At 43.6% G+C, this 23,028-nt stretch overlaps 1 protein-coding gene across 1 annotated transcript in view; it reads left to right on the top strand.

The window, feature by feature from the left end:
- Positions 1-23,028, top strand: part of LOC129821728 (beta-1,3-glucosyltransferase-like) — a 154,996-nt gene that overhangs the window by 55,910 nt on the left and 76,058 nt on the right. The gene's annotated exons all lie outside the window — the stretch shown is intronic.

Below are 23,028 nucleotides of genomic sequence, written 5' to 3'. Positions count from 1 at the left end.
GATTGCATCACTGCCTGGTACGGCAATTGCTCGGCCTCTGACCGCAAAGCACTACAAAGGGTAGTGCGTACGGCCCAGTACGTCACTGGGGCTAAGCTGCCTGCCATCCAGAACCTCTACACCAGGCGGTGTCAGAGGAAGGCCCTAAAAATTGTCAAAGACCCCAGCCACCCCAGTTATAGACTGTTCTCTCTACTACCGCATGGCAAGCGGTACCAGTGCCAAGTCTAGGACAAAAAGACTTCTCAACAGTTTTTACCCCCAAGCCATAAGACTCCTGAGCCTGTAATCAAATGGCTACCCGGACTATCTGCATTGTGCCCCCCCCCCCCCCCCCAACCCCTCTTACGCTGCTGCTACTCTCTATTTATCATATATGCGTAGTCACTTTAACTATACATTCATGTACATACTACTTCCAATCACCCCGACTAACCGGTGTCTGTATGGTAGTGTATTGTATATAGCCTCGCTACTGTTTTTCACTGTCTTTTTATTGTTTTATTTCTTTACTTACCTATTGTTCACCAAATACCTTTTTTGCACTAGTGGTTAGAGCCTGTAAGTAAGCATTTCACTGTAAGGTCTACACCTGTTGTATTCGGCGCACGTGACAAATTAACTTTGATTTGAGTAAACATGAGAGGACATAATCTCCGGAGACACGGCTAGCTCAAGCGCATGGAGCTCCTCAAGGATGAATAGGGATAATGCAAGTGCTCTTTCCGAAAATGACACAAGTAGGAAAGGGACATCAGTGAGCATTTGAGGTGGCGTCAGCAGTAGAAGTGCATCAGTCAGCTGCTCTGGATGCATCAGATCTACTAGAAGAAGAGCACGAGTAACCAGAGAGAGGAAGAGCACAGAAACAGCCAAACGGCTCCTTGAGAACTCGAACTGGAAGAGTCAATGAGTCAAGTGATCGTTGAGCCTGAAAAAAGAGCATCTTGCTGCCCTGATAACATTTTATTTCATCTTTATTTAACTGAGTCAGTTAAGAACAAATTCTTATTTACAATGACGGCCTACCCTGGCCAAACCCAGACGACGCTGGGCCAATTGTGCGCTGCCCTATGGGACCCTATCACGGCCGGTTGTGATGCAGCCTGGATTCGAACCAGGTTGTCTGTAGTGACACCTTCTAGCACTGCGATGCAGTGCCTTCGACCACTGCTCCACCTGGGGGCCCGAGACCTATCAACTTTTGTTGAAGTGTAGGCCTAAGTGACAGAACCCCCAGTGAAACAGAGGCCCAGAGGATAGATCAATAGATAATCTATTGACCTCTTTTAATCGATCTAATTAAGGGAATGATACATTCTTTATTAGAAGGTCATAGGTTATATGTATAAGGGCATATTTCTACCTGGAAAAGTCTCTTTGCTGTCCTTCTGGACGTCTTTAGGTCAAGGTTACCCATGGTGAAAAAGAAGTCTTACATTATGTCTTAAAGTTTGCCGAAATTAAGAAGGGGTGAGTGCAGGAGAGTTAAAATGGTTATTCCATCAACGTTCACATTATTAGAATAGTACACAACACAGAACAGAACATCCAGGTTAAGGGTCAGTGGCCCAAGCCCGCGAACAGGAATGTTCCAAGTTCAGAAAGAAGGGGGAATCAGATCGCCAGGAACTTTACTGCCTGTTGATGTTGAGGCAGCTACAGGAGCTTTATGATATTAACATCTGTGTTTTTTATTTCATTAAATGTATTTTATTTGGGTGCTTACGTCACCTACTAACATCCTGGTACTACCCGTAGCGCCCGTTCTCCTCAGTCCGGGAAAACACAGAGAGAAAGAACAACTTGTCAGATGGTGCATTGAAGACTGATGTATTCTTGTCCTGACTTTTCATAATACCATTGCAGATCTACATAAAAGCCCAAAAAGACAGCCGTGGGGTCGCTCTTCATTTCTTGGTTCTTCTGTGTTACATACAGTGCATTCGGGAAGTATTCAGACCCCTTGACTTTTTCCACATTTTGTATTCTAAAATGTATTTAATCATTTTTCTCTCTCACATTTTTCACTTTGTCATTATGGGGTATTGTGTGTAGATTGAGGATTTTGTTATTTAATTCATTGTAGAATAAGGCTGTAATGTGGAAAAGGGGAAGGGGTCTGAATGCTTTCCGAATTCACTGTATAAAGACAGCTACATATGCTACTATGCTCCCTTATTCCCCATTGTTAAATTAGGGTTTTTTGAGAGACGTCCTGTAGTGTGGGAGAGATGAAATCCTCTCCCAGCTGTGTAGACATACAGTGCATTCGGGAAATATTCAGATCCCTTCCCTTTTCCCACAATTTGTTACATTACAGCCTTGTTTTACATTAAGGCCTTATTCTAAAATGGATTAAATAGTGTTTTCCCCTCATCAATCTACACACAATACCCCATAATGACAAGGCAAAAACTTTTTTGTTGTTGATTTTTTGCAAATGTATAAAAGAAAATATCTGACATTTCACATTTACGTAAGTATTCTGACACTTTAATCAGTACATTGTTGAAGCACCTTTGGCAGCACAAAATGTGGAAAAAAGTTGAGGGGCCTGAATACTTTCCGAATTGGTCCTGTGAAAGGACACTATGGTGCGGAAACCCTGGAAAGTTAAATGAACCCAATAGATCTTTGCACTTGTTCGCCATTCAATGGAGTCCTCCTCTTGTTCGTTTGATGGCTGCAGACATTTCATAGGTGGAGCGAGTGGAGGGATCAAATGTTCACCTTTTATGCTTGAGATCTCTAATACAATAGCTCCGATGAGGGTATGTCTCCAGGAAGCTGCCAAGGAGTTTTGGAGGGGGAACTCTGGCCGTCTGCCGGCTTGCTCACTCAACTGGGTCGGAAACAAAAGAAGACGAAAGCAACTTTATAATGTCCTAATTTGGCACTTTAGCCGAGTGGAAACGCACACAGACACTGTTATCTGAACAAATCAAGCTATCTGGCACTTCCATTGTTATTTGCTCTGTCACACCAGGGAGTCTAAGCTAGTCTGAAAGCGAAGGATATTGTTTGTGGGGTTGGAATTCGAGAAACTGCTAATTGCAGGGGCTCAACTTTCACTGGGGATGGGGGGGGGGGGGGGGGGTCATGTCCCCTCCACATTCTGAAATTGCATTTTTGTCCCCCCCCAGTTTTATCATTGCAATATGACACAAAAAGCGGCAAAGGTGTGGTTTAGGAGCGGTTGGGTAGGTTGTTTGGAGTGTTCAGACAATTTGGATTTAGGACCGCATGGACACCACAGAGCGGGCTGACAGGCTGTGTGAAGGCAAAGCTTCTGGAAGGCTGGCTGGACCAGCACGGGGGAGTTGAGCATACAGTGAGGGGAAAAAGTATTTGATCCCCTGCTGATTTTGTACGTTTGCCCACTGACAAAGAAATGATCAGGCTATAATGGTAGGTTTAGACTGTAGGTTTATTTGAACAGTGAGAGACAGAATAACAACAACAAAATCCAGAAAAACGCATGTCAAAAATCTTATAAATTGATTTGCATTTTAATGAGGGAAATAAGTATTTGACCCCCTCTCAATCAGAAATATTTCTGGCTCCTAGGTGTCTTTTATACAGGTAACGAGCTGAGATTAGTAGCACACTCTTAAAGGGAGTGCTCCTAATCTCAGTTTGTTACCTGTATAAAAGACACCTGTCCACAGAAGCAATCAATCAGATTCCAAACTCTCCACCATGGCCAAGACCAAAGAGCTCTCCAAGGATGTCAGAGACAAGATTGTAGACCTACATAAGACTGGAATGGGCTACAAGACCATCGCCAAGCAGCTTGGTGAGAAGGTGACAACAGTTGGTTTTTGTTCGCAAATGGAAGAAACACAAAAGAACTGTCAATCTCCCTCGGCCTGGGGCTCCATGCAAGATCTCACCTCTATCCACAGTAAAACGAGTCCTAAATGCCGCTAAAGGCCACTCAGCAAGGAAGAAGCCACTGCTCCAAAACCGCCATAAAAAAGCCAGACAACGGTTTGCAACTGCACATGGGGACAAAGATCATACTTTTTGGAAAAATGTCCTCTGGTCTGTTGAAACATAAATAGAACTGTGGCCATAATGACCATCGTTATGTTTGGAGGAAAAAGGGGGAGGCTTGCAAGCCGACGAACACTATCTCAACCGTGAAGCACGGGGGTGGCAGCATCATGTTGTGGGGGTGGTTTGCTGCAAGAGGGCTGCACTTCACAAAATAGATAGCATCATGAGGAAAGGAAAATTATGTGGATATATTGAAGCAACATCTCAAGATATCAGTCAGGAAGTTAAAGCTTGGTCGTAAATGGGTCTTCCAAATGGACAATGACCCCAAGCATACTTCCTAAGTTGTGGCAAAATGTCTTAACTTCTCTAGGATAGGGGGCAGCATTTTCACTTAGGATTAATAGCGTGCCAGGAGTGAACTGCCTCCTACTCTGTCCCAGATGCTAATATATGCATATTATTATTACTATTACTATTGGATATAGAACACTCTGAAGTTTCTAAAACTGTTTGAATGATGTCTGTGAGTATAACAGTACTCATATTGCAGGCAAAAACCTGAGAAAAAATCCAAACAGGAAGTGAGAATTCTGAGGATGGTCGATTTTCAACTCATCGCCTATTGAAATCCCAGTAAGATATGGATATGTTTGCACTTCCTACGCCTTTCACTAGATGTCAACAGTCTGTAGAATGTTGAATGAAGCCTCTACTGTGATGTGGGGCCGGATGGGAGGTGTTTGAGTCAGTGGTCTGGCAGAGTGCCAGTTCCTGGTCATGCGCATTCCACATGATATCGACTTGCGTTCCATTTCTTCTGTAGACACAAAGGAATTCTCCGGTTGTAATGTTATTGAATATTTATGATAACAACATCCTAAAGATTGATTCTCTACTTAGTTTGACAAGTTTATTCGACCTGTAATATAACTTTTTGAAGTTTTCGTCCGACGTTTGCCTGGATCTGCGCGAGCGTTTGGACACGTGTACTAAACGTGCTAGCAAAGTAGCTACTTGGACATAAGTAATAGACATTATCGAACAAAACAACAATTTATTGTGGAACTAGGATTCCTGGGAGTGCATTCTGATGAAGATCATCAAAGGTAAGGGAATATTTATGATGTAATTTCATATTTCTGTTGACTCCAACATGGCGGAGAAATGTTGTTTATATCTGAGCGCCGTCTCAGATTATTGCATGGTTTGCTTTTTCCGTAAAGTTTTTTTGAAATCTGACACAGCGGTTGCATTAACCTGTCTAGCCCCGGGGTTCCGCCCCCCACATTCCACTGAAAAGGCAGCGCGCGAAATTCCAATTTTTTTTTGTTGAAATATTTAACTTTCACACATTAACAAGTCCAATACAGCAAATGAAAGATAAATATCTTGTGAATCAAGCCAACATGTCCGATTTTTTGAAACGTTTTACAGCGAAAACACCACATATATTTATGTTAGCTCACCACCAAATACAAAAAAGCACAGACATTTCTTTCACAGCACAGGTAGCTTGCACAAAACCCCCAAATAGAGATAGAATTAGTCACTAACCAAGAAACAACTTCATCAGATGACAGTCGTATAACATGTTATAAAATAAATCTATGTTTTGTTCGAAAAATGTGCATATTTCAGGTATAAATCATAGTTTTACATTGCAGCTGCAATCACAAATAGCACCGAAGCAGCTAGAACAATTACAGAGACCAACGTGAAATACCTAAATACTCATCATAAAACATTTATGAAAAATACATGGTGTACAGCAAATGAAAGATAAACATCTTGTGAATCCAGCCAATATTTCAGATTTTTTAAGTGTTTTACAGCGAAAACACAATATAGCATTATATTAGCTTACCACAATAGCCAAAAACACAACCCATTTATCAGCAGCAAAAGTTAGCGATCGCAAAAAAACAGCAAAAGATATATAATTTTTCACTAACCTTGACAAACTTCATCAGATGACAGTCCTATAACATCAGGCTATACAATACACTTATGCTTTGTTTGAAAATGTTCATATTTAGAGCTGAAATCCGTGGTTATACATTGTGAAAACGTAGCAACTTTTTCCCAGAATCTCCGGATATATTTCTGACACTCACCTAATCTGACCAAATAACTCATCATAAACTTTACTAAAAAATACATGTTGTACAGCAAATAAAAGATACACTAGTTCTTAATGCAATCGCCGTGTTAGAATTCTAAAAATAACTTTAGTACGACATACAGCTTACGTTATAGCGAGACAGCGCCTGCAATGAGGGCGGAAAATAGTACTAAACATTTTCCACAGAAATACGAAATAACATCATAAATGGTTCCTACTTTTGCTGAGCTTCCATCAGAATCTTGTACAAGGAGTCCTTTGTCCAGAACAATAGTTGTTTGGTTTTAGAATGTCCTTTTCTCCTGTCGAATTAGCAATCAAAGCTAGCCAAGTGGCGCGAAGCTGTCCATCGTCACCAAACGCAGAGAACAGAAAAAGCCAAAACTCCCGATAAACTTTCAATAATCTGATAAAACTATATTGAAAAAACATACTTTACGATGATATTATCACATGTATCAAATAAAATCAAAGCCGGAGATATTAGCCGTCTATAACGAAAGCTTTTCAGAAGGCAATCCGGGGTTCCTTCCCGCGCCTTGCTGAACAAAGGAAATAGGGGTCACGTCATTCCAAGAGCTCTTATTCGACCTCAGATCAAGCTAGACACCCCATTCCACCTATCACTGCCTCTTGACATCTAGTGGAAGGCGTATGAAGTGCATGTATATCCATAGATTTCAAGCAAATTAATAGGAAGGCCCTGGAACAGAGCTTCGATTTCAGATTTTTCACTTCCTGACAGGAAGTTTGCTGCAAAATGAGTTCTGCTTTACTCATAGATATAATTCAAACGGTTTTAGAAACTTGAGAGTGTTTTCTGTCCAATAGTAATAATAATATGCATATTATTACTAGAATAGAGTACGAGGCCGTTTAAATTGGGCACGATTTTTCCCCAAAATGAAAACAGCGCCCCCCTATCCCAAAGAAGTTAAGAACAAGTGTATCTTTAATTCTATGTAAAACATGTATCTTTCATCAAAGTTTATGATGAGTATTTCTGTTATTTGATGTGGCTCTCTGCAATTTCTCCGGATATTTTGGAGGCATTTCTGAACATGGCGCCAATGTAAACTGAGATTTGTGGATATAAATATGCACATTATCGAACAAAACATACATGTATTGTGTAACATGATGTCCTATGAGTGTCATCTGATGAAGATCATCAAAGGTTAGTGATTAATTTTATCTCTATTTCTGCTTTTTGTGACTCCTATCTTTGGCTGGGAAAATGGCTGTGTTTTTCTGTGGCTATGTACTGACCTAACATAATCGTTTGGTGTGCTTTCGCCGTAAATCCTTTTTGAAATCAGACATGTTGGCTGGATTCACAACATGTGTAGCTTTATTTTGGTGTCTTTCATGTGTGATTTCATGAAAGATAGATTTTTTGAGTAATTTATTTGAATTTGGCGCGCTGCATTTTTACTGGCTTTTGGCCAAGTGGGACGTTAGCGTCCCACATATCCCAGAGAAGTTAAGGACAACAAAGTCAAACTATTGGAGTGGCCATCACAAAGCCCTGACCTCAATCCCATAGAACATTTGTGGGCAGAACTGAAAAAGTGTGTGCGAGCAAGGAGGCCTACAAATCTGACTCAGTTACACCAGCTCTGTCAGGAGGAATGGGACAAAATTTACCCAATTTATTGTGGGAAGCTTGTGGAAGGCTACCAGAAACGTTTGACCCAAGTTTAACAATTTAAAGGCAATTCTACCAAACACTAATTGGGTGTATGTAAAGTGCTGACCCACTGGGAATGTGATGAAAGAATAAAAGCTGAAATAAATCCTTTGCTACTATTATTCTGACATTTCACATTATTAAAATAAAGTGGTGATCCTAACTGACCTAAAACAGGGAATGTTTACTAGGATTAAATGTCAGGAATTTTGAAAACTGAGTTTAAATGTATTTGGCCTAGGTGTATGTAAACTTCCGACTTCAACTGTAGCTGGCAAGGAAACTACTGTTAAACTTCACAGAAAAAATACTAAACTAGTGTTTTTTTTCGCAGTGCTGAGCTAGTATTGTAACTGACATATAAAGTTAGCTAATGTTTTATCCCCTGTTGACTTAGGTGAATGAATAAGCTGCACTAGCAAGTAGCTACCACAGCCAAGTCATCTCTAGACTCTAGTTATCTGTCAGATAGTAATAATAGCCAACTCATATCGCTAACAGCTGTGGTTTTGAACAGAATTTTTTTGTAGCCTTTGTTTTGTCCCTTTTCAGAAGTAAATGAATTTGGCTAGCTTTCGCCAGTTGATGTACCAATAGAGAGAGAGCTAGCCAAAAGTTGGCTAACGTTAGCTATTCTTTTTGCCTATATCATAGTAGACCTGAATCAAACGATGAACCCATCGGCCAAACAATTGATGATTTGATATTCTGACGTTTTTTCAGTGCAATGTGAGTTTTATTAGTATGGCAATGTAACGTTATTGATCTGTGAGTTTCCCTAGCTAAATATCTATTTTTCACACTGACAGTAATAAACAGCTGTAATGTTACAGGCTTCACTAATGATGATGCACAGTAGAGGTCTGCACAGGACCGATTTCTTCATCCCGCTCCCGCCCACACCCGCTGGCAAGAACTGGTCTCAAACCCAACCGCAGTCCCACAATGTTATTTTAGGCATATGTGACGCAACACACTTGCCAGCCATGGTCCCAGCAATGTTACACCTTATAAGTAATATCAAATGCGCAAAATCATCTTAAGAAATTAAATTACCAGAGATTCTGGGCAATTTCAGCTAATATGCTTTATGTAGTTTGAAGAGAGCAATGCTGGAGAGTTGCACTTTCTCTTGAGCTATTTTTACAGCCTACATTTTAGGAGTGGTAAAGTTTTTAGATGGAGAAATATGGGTGATCAATATTTAGGCCTATGTCTAGGCAATGTAGTAAACTATAGTCTAATTATAGGCCTATTTAGGAAGTACATTTCCTTGGACAGAGAACTGCGCTGTGCTTCTCTGCCCATGCATAGGCTATATCCTACTCTATTTAATTGAGACCATACGCGCACCTGATCTCGCAGGTATGGCTACTGAACAGGAAGCAGCAAGAATAACTACAGCGACACTTGCTATATTTAGCATAGGCCTATAGGATATAGCCTATCTTTTAGGAGGACAATTTGCAGGCAAAGACAAATGAATGGGTAATCAATATTTATTAAAAATGAAAAAGGGCGTCGCTCGTTCACCATAGAAGTCTAACCTATTGTAAACTCAACAAAAAAAGATACGTCCCTTTTTCCGGACCCTGTCTTTCAAAGATAATTCGTAAAAATCCAAATACAGATCTTCATTGTAAAGGGTTTAAACACTGTTTCCCATGCTTGTTCAATGAACCATAAACAATTAATGAACTTGCACCTGTGGAACTGTCGTTAAGACACAAACAGCTTACAGACGGTAGTCAATTAAAGTCACAGTTATGAAAACTTAGGACACTAAAGAGGCCTTTCTACTGACTCTGAAAAACAAAACAAAAAAGATGCCCAGGGTTTATGTGCCCGTTTTGCCTTTTCCTTTTCAATTAGGATTACATTTTTTGATTGCACTTCGACTCACATTGGTTGAGGGCCCTCCACTTCTTTCAATGATCAATATTTATTTACAGACACTGTAGTAAACTACACTCTAATCATATTCACTTCAATTTGTATCGCGTTCAATCGGCAACATTGTAACAATTTAACATCATAATTACCGTAAATACTTCTGCTGGCCATTTTATCGTGTCGGCTACATGTCAGCAATGAAGGAAAGATGTACAAATAGGTAGGCTGCATTGATAAAGACTGAGTGAAATTGGCGTTCTGATTCTGTCCTATTTTTACTAGATGGGATACATTTTATGTCAGAATTGACTTTCCGTAGCAGGTTAGGATCATTTACGGTGCAGGTAAAGCGAATTAATGTAGCAGGTTAGGAGAATTAGATTAAGGTTATGAAAATGGTTCTGTTTAGCTAGAATGAAAAATTATTCAACTTTAGTAGACGTCAATTTGACAGTCTCCCATCTAGCCATGACCATTATGTCCGCGGTCAAGGCACACTGGCGGCGTCTAATCCACGACTGCCATTGGTTAGCTGTCTCACATGACCAACACACACACAGTGCCTATAGAAAGTCTACACCCCAATAATTTTTACATTTTGTTGTGTTACAAAGTGGGATTGAAATATGTTGACATGACAAGAAATTACAATTAAAAGTGAAAATAAAATGTTACAAATTAATATCTAATCTGAGAACATAGCAACCATGTTCTGTGTACGTTTGGTGGAACGTTGATGGGATATTCTAACCCACAGAGAACTGGATACATGGACATTCTTGCAACATTCTCATGAAACGTGTAACATTAATATCTTAAATTCTGGCAACATGGTAACCACGTTCTGGGTAAATTCTAATCGGAATTAAGGAGATGGTCTCTTGGAAACATTACTTGCACATCACAGGAACATGCCTATGAAAAGGATAGTTAATGACCTAATGAGACTCTCTAAATTTGTGAGAAAGTTTCTTGTTAACAAGGAGCTCACCGGTCCTGTCAAACAAAACTGTTCAAAGGAGCATGGTTCATGCTCTCTCTCTCCCGCAAATGCACACTGATCTGCATGTACAATCATCACAATACTACAGGAACAATAAACAAATCACTGCTAATATGCAGGAAGGTGCTTTTCCGTGAACCAAGTCTGGGATTACCATTTACTAGCACGAGATTAGAACAGATAACTGGCAGGTTAAGGACACTCCATTAAAACGCGCCATACACATTCTGGGATGTTTGGCCGTTAGTTTTGTATTCAAGAAGGCAAGTTATATCTGCAGCAACTGGGGCAGTGATGTTGTGTGTTCAGAACACAAGTTGCGTCCTAAATGGCACCCTATTCCATATACAGTGCATTCAGAAAGTATTCAGACCCCTTGACGTTTCCAGATTTTGTTACGTTATACAGCCTTATTCTAAAATGGATTACATTGTTTTCCCCCCTCATCAATCTACACACAATACCCAGAATGGTGTACGTTTAGAAAAAACACAGAAATATTACATTTACATACGTATTCAGCCCCTTTACTCAGTACTTTGTTGAAGCACCTTTGGCAGCGATTACAGCCTCGAGTCTTCTTGGGTATGACGCTATAAGCTTGGTACACCTGTATTTGTGGAGTTTCTCCCATTCTTCTCTGCAGATCCTCTCAAGCTCTGTCAGGTTGGATGGGGAGCGTCGCTGCACAGCTATTTTCAGGTCTCTCCAAATATGTTCGATCGGGTTCAAGTCCGGGCTCTGGCCGGGCCACTCAAGGAAATTCAGAAGTCACTACTGCGTTGTCTTGGCTGTGTGCTTAGGGTCATTGTCCTTCGCCCCATTCTGAGGTCTTGAGCACTCTGGAGCAGGTTTTCATCAAGGATTTATCTGTGCTTTGCTACCTTCATCTTTCCCTCGATCCTGACTAGTCTCTCAGTCCCTAACGCCGAAAAACATCCCCACAGTATGATGCCACCACTACAATGCTTCACCGTAGAGATTGGGACAGGTTTCCTCCAGACATGACATTTGGCATTCAGACCAAAGAGTTCAATCTTGGTTTCATCAGACCAGAGAATCTTGTTTCTCATGGTCTGAGAGTCCTTTAGGTGCCCTTTGGCAAACTCCAAGCGGGCTGTGATGTGCCTTTTACTGAGGATTGGCTTCCGTCTGGCCACTCTACCATAAGGCCTGATTGGTGAAGTGCTGCAGAGATGGTTGTCCTTCTGGAAGGTTCTCCCATCTCCACAGAGGAACTCTGGAGCTCTGTCAGAGTGACCATCGGGTTCTTGGTCACCTACCTGACCAAGACCTTTCTCCCCCGATTGCTCAGTTTGGCCGGGCGGCCAGCAGAAGGAAGAGTTTTGGTGGTTTCAAACTTCTTCCATTTAAGAATGATGGAGGCCACTGTATTCTCATGGACCTTCAATGCTGAAGACTTTTTTTGGTACCCTTCCCCAGATCTGTGCCTCAACACAATCCTGTCTCGGAGCTCTATGGACAATTCCTTTGACTTCATGGCTTTGTTTTTGATCTGACATGCACTGTCAACTGTAGGACCTTATATAGACCGGTGTCTGCCTTTCCAAATCATGTCCAATCAATTAAATTTACCACAGGCGACTCCAGTGAACATCTCAAGGATGATCAATGGAAATAGGATGTACCTGAGCTCAATTTCAAGTCTTACAGCAAAGGGTCTGCACATATTTCTTATTGGGGTATTGTGTCTAGATTGATGAGGAAAAATATGTATTTAATACATTTTAGAATAAGGCTGTAACTTCACAAAATGTGGAAAAAGTGAATGGGTCTGAGTACTTTCCGAATGCACTGTAATTGTACCTCCTTTAGCGATTTGTAAATGTGCTTATGGCCCTGAAGATAATTAGGCCAGGCTAAGCCTTGGCAGTGCTATCTATTGTTCTTCGAGCCAGCGGCCTCATATCGGCAGCGTAGCCTAGTGGTTAGAGCGTTGGACTAGTAACCGGAAGGTTGCAAGTTCAAATCCCCGAACTGACAAGGTACAAATCTGTCGTTCTGCCCCTGAACAGGCAGTTAACCCACTGTTCCTAGGCCGTCATTGAAAATAAGAATTTGTTCTTAACTGACTTGCCTAGTTAAATAAAGGTAAAAAAAAAAAAAAAAATAAAATAAAAAAATCCATGCTACTGTATGACAGGGAGCCAGCCCATGATGAGGGTTGTCCTCCTAGGAGGCCCGCTCACAAGTTGCTGACAACCTTATTGTAGGCTACACCACCAAAAGCTCTCCTCTAAAATATGTAGCGGCTTACAATAGTCGAACATGTTTCAACACACTATACATCAGGGCCACTGTGGGAGTACTTGTCAAAAGTGCTCGGCTGTGTGTATGCCTCTCGGGGAAAAATCATACAAAGAAACCTCGCCTTTCGCCGCTCATGTCTTCCCACTCGGTTTGTCTCCTGTTTTTTTCCTGAACTCATCTGACCCGAGCTTTATTTCTTAGATCAAGGCATCAAGCACTCCCACCAAACACAAAATATTAGAAACATTATCCCTCACTAGTCTATTAAGGAAACACTCTCCCACTGTACTTCCTCTGTATTCTCTCTCTCGAACTATGCAGAAACATGCTGTGTCGGTACTAAGTGGCGATGATGTTGACTAGATCCACAGTGCTCTTAAAAGGCGTTGAGGTTTAAAGCAGATGATGGGAATGAGGATTTGGAATCTGTTAAAACTAAATAGCCTCTGGGTCCTGAATTATTGATGCAAAGTAAGGGGGTTTAAAGCTGCCTTCAACACTCATTTGCTGAGTTGTCCACGGAGACCTGGACTGCAGCATTTATAATGAGTGTGATTAAAGTAGGCGTACAGACCCCTCTGAACTCCAGGAGTTGATTCTGCCCGGCTCTCATTCTGTGCCCATTACTCTCTGAGAATCGTAATAAGGACCTTGTTTTTTTTCTCTCTCCCCAATAACAAGTCAGGGGGAGACTGACTCATTCTCTTTCTCTCTCCCAATCTCTCTCTCTGTCCTCCAGCTCCCGATCTCCCTCCTCTCCAAATCACAGAGAGATATTTATGACACTGACCTTTCCCGCCGTAAACTGAAAGTTAAACACACCACGCTTCTATTGATCCCTGCACCATGCAATTAAAACTCGGTATGAGTGGAAATCGTTTGCACTTTCTGTATGACACATGGGACGGTGGCCTGCCGAAATGCCCCTATTGGAATATAAATTCTCTCCATCCCGACTGAATCGAACCCTCAGCAGGCCTGAAAGTTGGCCATATTGAATTTGTACTTTTAGATATAATATCCCTTAGCGTCTGGGGATCGGTATTAGATTGTGGCGCTATCTGGCGTAACGGACACGCTTGAGCAGCTCAATTCTCTCCTGTGTGCCCCATCTCTTTGCAGCTCCCAATTGGATCCCTAGCAACAGAGAGAGACATGGAGTGGGTTTTTATGGCGAGAGATGGATAATTCCGGAGCGGGATAATTCCAAAGTGCCAACTGATGCAAGCCATCGGAACGCGGCATCTTCCTACACCGACCCAATCAGAGGCGAGGACGCGGGGCCCTCCGCTTATGGAAATCAGCTATTGACATCCTCCGTGTCTGTCTGCGCTGATGGCTACAATAGAGAGCTTTACATCTGCAATGACACATCTATTGTTCTCCACACAACACACCAATGGCCTCAACTGCTGCCAGTGGAGCTCTGTCCTTCTCAACAGAAGCCAACAGATGTAATTTGACAAAGATATCGGTCTCATTGAAATCGCACGATTGATCTGCCTCGATCTTTCCCTTTCGGTGTATCGTCTATGCTTTGTGTAGTCATCATTTTCCGGCAGGCTACACCGCTATAGCTGTAGCACAGTTAGTCATGCTATTTCAGCCCTTTTTCTTTTCCCCCCCTAGTTGTGGTGCTGTGTGTGTTTAACCGCTCGCGGGGGGTGAAGTCGGGCCCTGAGCTGTGTGAAGGGTTAAACGCCAGTGAGCTGTAGTTAGGACTCCCACCCCTCTCTCTACCCTCATGCTCCTCTGTTTCCTGTCCCCTCACCCCCTGCCATCCTGTCCCTCCCTGCTCAGTTGACACAAATCCACGTGTCAGTATGGATTTGTGTCAACGAGGTGACAGCACTGCAGGGCCAGGCAAGCACATGCACAAACACTATTTGTATGCTACATTTTAGCAAGCATGTGTGCCCACGCATGAAAACAGACTTACTTTACAGTGCAGTCATGATCTGCTCTTGTGCACAATCTACTGATCGTCACCATAAACACACTTGGCTTTGCTTTTCTATTTTCTTCTTTCTTTCTTCTTTCTATCTATTTCTCTTTCTCTCACTCACACCCAGAGCGCACCGAGTATCAACTCTACCACACTCCACTGCCTTCACTGACCAGAGAGGGTGATTGTGTTTTTGCCATTTATCAGAGAGGGTGATATTGTAGGAAGGCTGGCTCCATGTGATGAGAAAAAGTATAGGAATGGAGAGGGGCAGAGCTTTCTGGTGTCTCCTTCCAGGCAATATATTTTTTTTTAATCTATGGACTGCCCCCACATCCTGTAGAATGCAGAGCGAGAGGAAGAGGAGATCAACAAACAGACTCATATGCCCGCCAGCTCGGTGATCAGACAACGACCTGGCAACATAAATAATCTGAAGATGGTGTGAGGTTAACCACTGTGTGTGTGCGCGCGTCTGTCCATGTGCGTGTTTGCTTGCGTGTATTTGTGTGTCTGTCCGTTTGAGTGTATGTCCGTGCGACCGCACAACCAGTGCCAAGGGACGCCACTATCTCCCTAGCCACCTTCTTTCCTCTTTAGCATCATTTCACACCCCTCTCAGCCGCTAGCCATCGCAGAGCAAAGCGGGGAAATCCACTTCCGTTTGTCATTGAGAGGCATCTCTTTGTGTTTTGAAGTGTCTTTGGCACGGGAGCCGCCATTTTAAATCAACTCTGCCGTAATTTGATAGATTTATCGATCCCTCACTTCCCCTGGGCCTGCCTGCTGTGGCTGTCAGGATATTAAAAGAGGAACGTGGAGAGGCATTCGGGGCTAAATGGCTAAATGGAGAGGACGGGAGTACAAGGCATGATGGAAATGAGGTTAGAATGGGGGACTGTACCAGGATTCATCATTTTCCTCTCTTCATGTGTGTACCACAAGGCACCCTATCCCCTAAATAGTGCTCTATGTAGGGACACATCCTCCACACATCCGGCGCCGACAGAGATGGCCGCCTCGCTTCGCGTTCTTAGGAAACTGCAGTATTTTGTTTTTTAATTTATTATTTCTTACACTGTTACCCCAGAAAATCTTAAGTCTTATTACATACAGCCGGGAGGAACTATTGGATATAAGAGCAACGTCAACTTACCAACATTACGACCAGGAATACGACTTTCCCGAAGCAGATCCTCTGTTTGGTCCACCACCCAGGACAATGGATCGGATCCCAGCAGGCGACCCAAAACAATGGCGCCGCAGAAGGGGCAGACGGAGCGGTCTTCTGGTCAGGCTCCGTAGACGGGCACATCACCCACCGCTCCCGAGTATACTACTAGCCAATGTCCAGTCTCTTGACAACAAGGTAGACGAAATCTGAGCAAGGGTTGCCTTCCAGAGAGACATCAGAGATTGCAACATTCTCTGCTTCACGGAAACATGGCTCACTCGGGATACGTTATCAGAGTCTATACAGCCACCTGGTATCTTCACGCATAGCGCCGACAGAAACAAACATCTCTCTGGTAAGAAGGCCGGGGGTGTATGCCTTATGATTAACGAGACGTGGTGTGATCATAACAACATACAAGAACTCAAGTCCTTTTGTTCACCTGACCTAGAATTCCTTACAATCAAATGCCGACTGCATTATCTACCAAAAGAATTATCTTCGATTACAATCAAGTCGTGAATATCCCCCCCAAGCAGACACCTCGATGGCTCTGAAAGAACTTCATTGGACTCTATGTACTGGAATGTACTCTGTACTGTGTACTATGTACTGGAAACCACATATCCCGAGGCTGCATTTATTGTAGCTGGGGATTTTAACAAGGCTAATCTGAAAACAAGGCTCCCTAAATTTTATCAGCATATTGAATGCGTGACCCGGGCTGGCAAAATCCTGCATCATTGTTACTCTAACTTCCGCGACGCATACAAAGCCCTCCCTCGCCCTCCTTTCGGCAAATCTGACCACGACTCCATTTTGTTGCTCCCAGCCTATAGACAGAAACTAAAACAGGAAACGCCCGTGCTCAGGTCTGTTCAACGCTGGTTCGACCAATCTGATTCCACGCTTCAAGACTGCTTCGATCACGTGGACTGGGATATGTTCCGGATAGCGTCGAACAACAACATTGATGTATACGCTGATTCGGTGAGCGAGTTTATTAGCAAGTGCATCGGTGATGTTGTACCCACGGCGACTATTGAAACCTTCCCCAACCAGAAACCGTGGATTGATGGCAGCATTCACGCAAAACTGAAAGCGCGAACCACTACTTTTAATCAGGGCAAGGCGACCGGAAACATGACCAAATACAAACAGTGTAGCTATTTCCTCCGCAAGGCAATCCAACAAGCTAAGCGTCAGTAGAGACAAAGTAGAGTCGCAATTCAACGGCTCAGACACGAGAGGTATGTGGCAGGGTCTACAGTCAATCACGGACTACAAAAAGAAAACCAGCCCCATCGCGGACCCCGATGTCTTGCTCCCAGACAAACTTAACAGCTTATTTGCTTGCTTTGAGGACAATACAGTGCCACCGACACGGCCTGCTACCAAAACCTATGGGCTCTCCTTCACTGCAGCCAACGTGAGTAAAACATTTAAAAGTGTTAACCCTCGCAAGGCTGCTGGCGCCGACGCCATCCCTAGCCATGTACTGCACAGCATGTGCAGACCAGCTGGCTTGTGTGTTTGCGAACATATTCAATCAATCCCTATCCCAGTGTGCTGTTCCCACATGCTCAATAGGGCCACCATTGTTTCTGTTCCCAAGAAAGCTAAGGTAACTGAGCTAAACGACTATAGCGCTCACTTCCGTCATAATGAAGTGCTTTGAGAGACTAGTCAAGGATCATATCACCTCCACCCTAGACCCACTCCAAATTGCTTACCCCCCAATAGGTCCACAGACGACGCAATCACATTCCACTGCACACTTCCCTAACCCATCTGGACAAGAGGAATACCTATGTAAGAATGCTGTTCATCGACTACACCTCAGCATTTAACACCATAGTACCCTCAACTCGTCATTAAGCTTGAGACCCTGGGTCTCGACCCCGCCTTGTGCGACTGGGTCCTGGACTTTCTGACTGGACACCGCCAGGTGGTGAGGGTAGGAAATAACATCTCCAACCCACTGATCCTCTACACTGGGGCCCCACAATGGTGCGTTCTCAGCCCTCACCTGGACTCCCTGTTCACCCATGACTGCGTGGCCATGGACGCCTCCAACTCAATCATCAAGTTTGCAGACGACACTACAGTGGTAGGCTTGATTACCAGCAACGACGAGACGGCTTACAGGGAAGAGGTGAGGGCCCTCGGAGTGTGGTGTCAGGAAAATAATCTCACACTCAACGTCAACAACACAAAGGAGATGAGCGTGGACTTCAGGAAACAGCAGAGGGAGCACCCCCTATCCACATCGACGGGACAGTAGTGGAGAAGGTGGAAAGTTTTAAGTTCCTCGGCGTACACATCACGGACAAACTGAAATGGTTCACCCACAAAGACAGCGTGGTGAAGAATGCGCAACAGCGCCTCAGGAGGCTGAAGAAATGTGGCTTGTCACCTAAAACACTCACAAACTTTTACAGATGCACAATCGAGAGCATCCTGTCAGGCTGTATCACCGCCTGGTACGGCAACTGCTCTGCCCACAACCGTAAGGCTCTCCAGAGGGTAGTGAGGTCTGCACAACGCATCACCGGGGGCAAACTACCTGCCCTCCAGGACACCTACACCACCCGATGTCACAGGAAGGCCAAAAATATCATCAAGGCGCCTCCCGGGTGGCGCAGTGGTCTAGGGCACTGCATCGCAGTGCTAGCTGCGCCACCAGAGTCTCTGGGTTCGCGCCCAGGCTCTGTCGCAGCCGGCCGCGACCGGGAGGTCCGTGAGGCGACGCACAATTGGGCTAGCGTCGTCCGGGTTAGGGAGGGTTCGGCCGGTAGGGATATCCTTGTCTCATCGCGCTCCAGCGACTCCTGTGGCGGGCCGGGCGCAGTGCGCGCTAACCAAGGGGGCCAGGTGCACGGTGTTTCCTCCGACACGTTGCTGCGGCTGGCTTCCGGGTTGGAGGCGCGCTGTGTTAAGAAGCAGTGCGGCTTGGTTGGGTTGTGCTTCGGAGGACGCGTGGCTTTCGACCTTCGTCTCTCCCGAGCCCGTACGGGAGTTGTAGCGATGAGACAAGATAGTAATTACTAGCGATTGGATACCATGAAAAATTGGGGAGAAAAGGGGGTAAAAAAATAAAAAAATATTAAAAAAATAGGCGAGGTCAGTACAGGTGCATCAAAGCTGCGACCGAGAGACTGAAAAACAGCTATCTCAAGGCCATCAGACTGTTAAACAGCCATCACTAACATTGAGTGGCTGCTGCCAACATACTGACTCAAATCTCTAGCCACTTAATAATAAAAAATTGGATGTAATAAATGTATCACTAGTCACTTTAAACAATGCCACTTTATATAATGTTTACATTACTCATCTCATATGTATATACTGTACTCTATACCATCTACTGCATCTTGCCTATACCGTTCGGCCATGGCTCATCCATATATTTATATTTATTTACATATTCTTATTCATTCCTTTACACTTGTGTATAAGGTAGTTGTTGTGAAATTGTTAATTACTTGTCAGATATTACTGCATGGTCGGAACTGGAAGCACAAGCATTTCGCTACACTCGCATTAACATCTGCTAACCATGTGTATGTGACCAATTATATTTGATTTGAATAGGATGCCATTTGAGACAGAGCCTTCCTCTCCGTTGTTTGATGATTCATCCAAACCCATATGGCACCAGGGCCTGTGAACTGAACTCACTCTTAATTAGTTATTTATTTTTTACCCCCAGTTTCTCCTCTGCTTTGACATGGGGGAGGGGGTGTGCCAATCTCTCACCTACACAATGAGAGATTGGCACACAACTTATCTGATGATCGCAGGCAGCTGGTGTAATATTGCTGTTTGGTGTAGTACCAGGGCGCTAAGCCGTCGTGTAACGGCACCTAGGGTTTTAGAATACCGCACACGGGTGTGCGTACACACAGGCACAGAGTCAAACAGACATCACACTCAAACTAAGCGGACTGAGCAGCAGGGTGTTTAGAGGTGATCTAGAGGTACAAGAGACAGATTTTGGCTCTAACCTGATCTTTCAGAGGGTGGTGTGGGTGTATAGGAGAAGCGGTAAACAAAAGCCTTTTAATCTATTGGGGATCTGTGATGGGGTGTGGGTAACTATGGTGGAGAAAGAGGTTGCACGCCCAGAGCAACACACACTACATTAAAGAGATATGACACCGATCCAGTGTTTACCCTTGTGTAATGTTTGTTCCTTGTATAATGACAAACCGGGGCGTAGGTTAAACTACTTTTAAAGAACATATACTTCAGCTAGAAAACTCCTTGTTTAGCCATGCGAGGCATTCTTCAACCACCTGCCCCCCCCCCCCCCCCCGCATAGCCTGCTGGGTAACGTAGTCTAAATGTTCTTAACACATAACACACCCTTGACCCCAGTGCTGTTTTCAGGCCCTATGTGGGATTGGGTTCAAGTGCCATCCAGTGTGCTTGAATCAGTTCTTTCTCCTCCCCCCTTTCCCCTCTCTCTCACTATTCCCCGTGTTGCTCTGCCACCACTACTCGCCAGAGGAAGATTACAGACCTGACACTAGTTGCTGTGACTTGTTTGTGTTTTAAAAAAAATCCCCCTGTGTTACTGTTTGTTAAAAAAAGTTTTACAGAAACACAAACCTCCCCGCCGGTAAACATAATTTACGACACGCAATACCTTTGACTACATTGTGTGCAAATACTTCAGCGGCTAATTAAAATGTCCAGGACTTCAAAATGGTTTGTTTGTGCCCTAATGCGAGAGTATGTACGAGTCCAAGGGCTCTAAAGTGTAGCCAATTTGGTCGGATATGCAACTAAATATTGTGATGTGTGACCAGGAGTTTTTTGGGGGGAGCACTGTGCGACTATGAAAAAAAATCTCCCAGTTAATAACTGTTGTAATGATGAGGCTACGCTGTACCGTTGTTTCCTGAGTGCCCTAGTGAAACAAGCGAGTCCAGACTCGTACGTGTCACGGTAGCACCGTTACTACAGCGAAAACGGCTTGCATCTAGCCCAACTAGCTCAAATGATCTGACCTATATTACCGGTGTAATATTTTTTTTTACATTACATTTTACATCCATAAACCATGTCGTGGGCCGTTCTAAAACTACTCGTGCGTCGACGTTGTTAACCATTTGTTTACACTTTGTTTCGATGTTACTTCATTGGCTAGCTGGCTAACAACCTGGTTACTTTACCAGTATAACCCAAACATGTGCCACAGAAAGAAAGGAAAAGGGATAGCTTCTTCAGGAGATCAATGATCATAGCAATGAATGAATGGCAGTTATCTTGCATGTGATCGTCACAAACCTGACGTTTTTAAAGAGACTGTGTACAATTTTCAATGTAATGCATCTCAATAGGAAAAGTGTGCTTTTACACAATTTAGAAACCTAATATTCCACAAATGACTTTGTAATTTCAATGACAGGTGTTTGTGTCAACGTTTTAGATTTTATATTAAATGGATGTGTTTACAGTGTTTCATGTTAGTTTCTAGGGCACAACATGTTCTTCAGAAGTAGCTAGAAATATAGGCTGAATCTCCATCAATTAAAACAAACTTATTTGAAGTGCTCCTAACTTTTTAAAGTTGGGAGCACCAGTGCTGCCAATGAGAGATGTTAATTTAGAACCCTGACGGGGCCCCAGAAGGTTACGGCAGAAGTCATTACAAGGAGTGCTGCCTGAGAGGCTTGGCTGCTAGCCTCCTGCTACCTCTCTAGTCAGCCGGTATACCTGGCTAATTTGCTCCAGCAAATCAGTCAGTGTCTGGTGTGACCACCATTTGCCTCATGGAGCGCGACACAACTTCTTTGCGTAGATTTGATCAGGTTGTTGATTGTAGCCTGTGGAATGTTGTCCCACTCCTCTTCAATGGCTGTGCGAAGTTGCTGGATATTGGCGGGAACTGGAACATGCTGTCGTACACGGCGATCCAAAGCATCCCAAACATGCTCAATGGGTGACATATCTGGTGAGTATGCAGGCCATGGAAGAACTGGGACATGGGGCTGTGCATTATCACGCTGAAACATGAGGTGATGGCAGTGGATGAATGGCACAACAATGGGCCTCAGGATCTTATCACGGTATCTCTGTGCATTGAACTTGCCATCATTAAAATGCAATTGTGTTTGTTGTCCATAGCTTATGCCTGTCCACACCATAACCATGAGCGGTTTGACATCAGCAAACCGCTCGCCCACACAACGCTATACACGTGGTCTGCGGTTGTGAGGCCGGTTTGGATGTACTGCCAATTCTCTAAAATTAGGTGGCTTATGGTAGATAAATTAACATTAAATGCACTGGCAACAGCTCAGGTGGACATTCCTGCAGTCAGAATGTCAATTGCACACTCCCTCAAAACTTGAGACATCTTTGGCATCTGTTTGTGTGACAAAATCGCACATTTTAGAGTGGCCTTTTATTGTCCCCAGCACAAGGTGTGTCTGTGTAATAATCATGCTGTTTAATCAGTTTCTTGATATGTCATACTTGTCACGTGGATGAATTATCTTGGAAAAGGAGAAAGGCTCACTAACAGGGATGTAAACAAATTTGGCACATTTCAGGTATCTTTTATTTCAGCTCATGAAACATGGGACCAACACTTTACATGTTGCGTTTATATTTTTGTTCAGTGTATATTTTCACAATCCTCCGAGCAAAGGGCTGTAAAATTGTCAGACAGTTTAGGGGATTTGATGCCGGTCGTTGGGTATATTCCCATTGAACTGTGTGATGGTGCCAAAATTGCACACATTCTTCACTCCATTAATCCTTCAGCCAGGTTGTTATTCCGTTGGCAAGCGAGAGAGACCGAGAGCTTATGTAGCTTACAGTCCTTCCAATGGCCACCGATGTGATTCGTCACCCAGGCAAGGCCCCCATTCCATCATTACTATTCTGTAAATGGATTCCGCATTAAGGC

This window comes from Salvelinus fontinalis, chromosome 24 (assembly GCF_029448725.1).
Source record: "Salvelinus fontinalis isolate EN_2023a chromosome 24, ASM2944872v1, whole genome shotgun sequence".
Classification (NCBI taxonomy): Eukaryota; Metazoa; Chordata; class Actinopteri; order Salmoniformes; family Salmonidae; genus Salvelinus; species Salvelinus fontinalis.
Note: the sequence above shows the minus strand (reverse complement) of the source record. Positions and strands in the feature narration are given on the sequence as shown.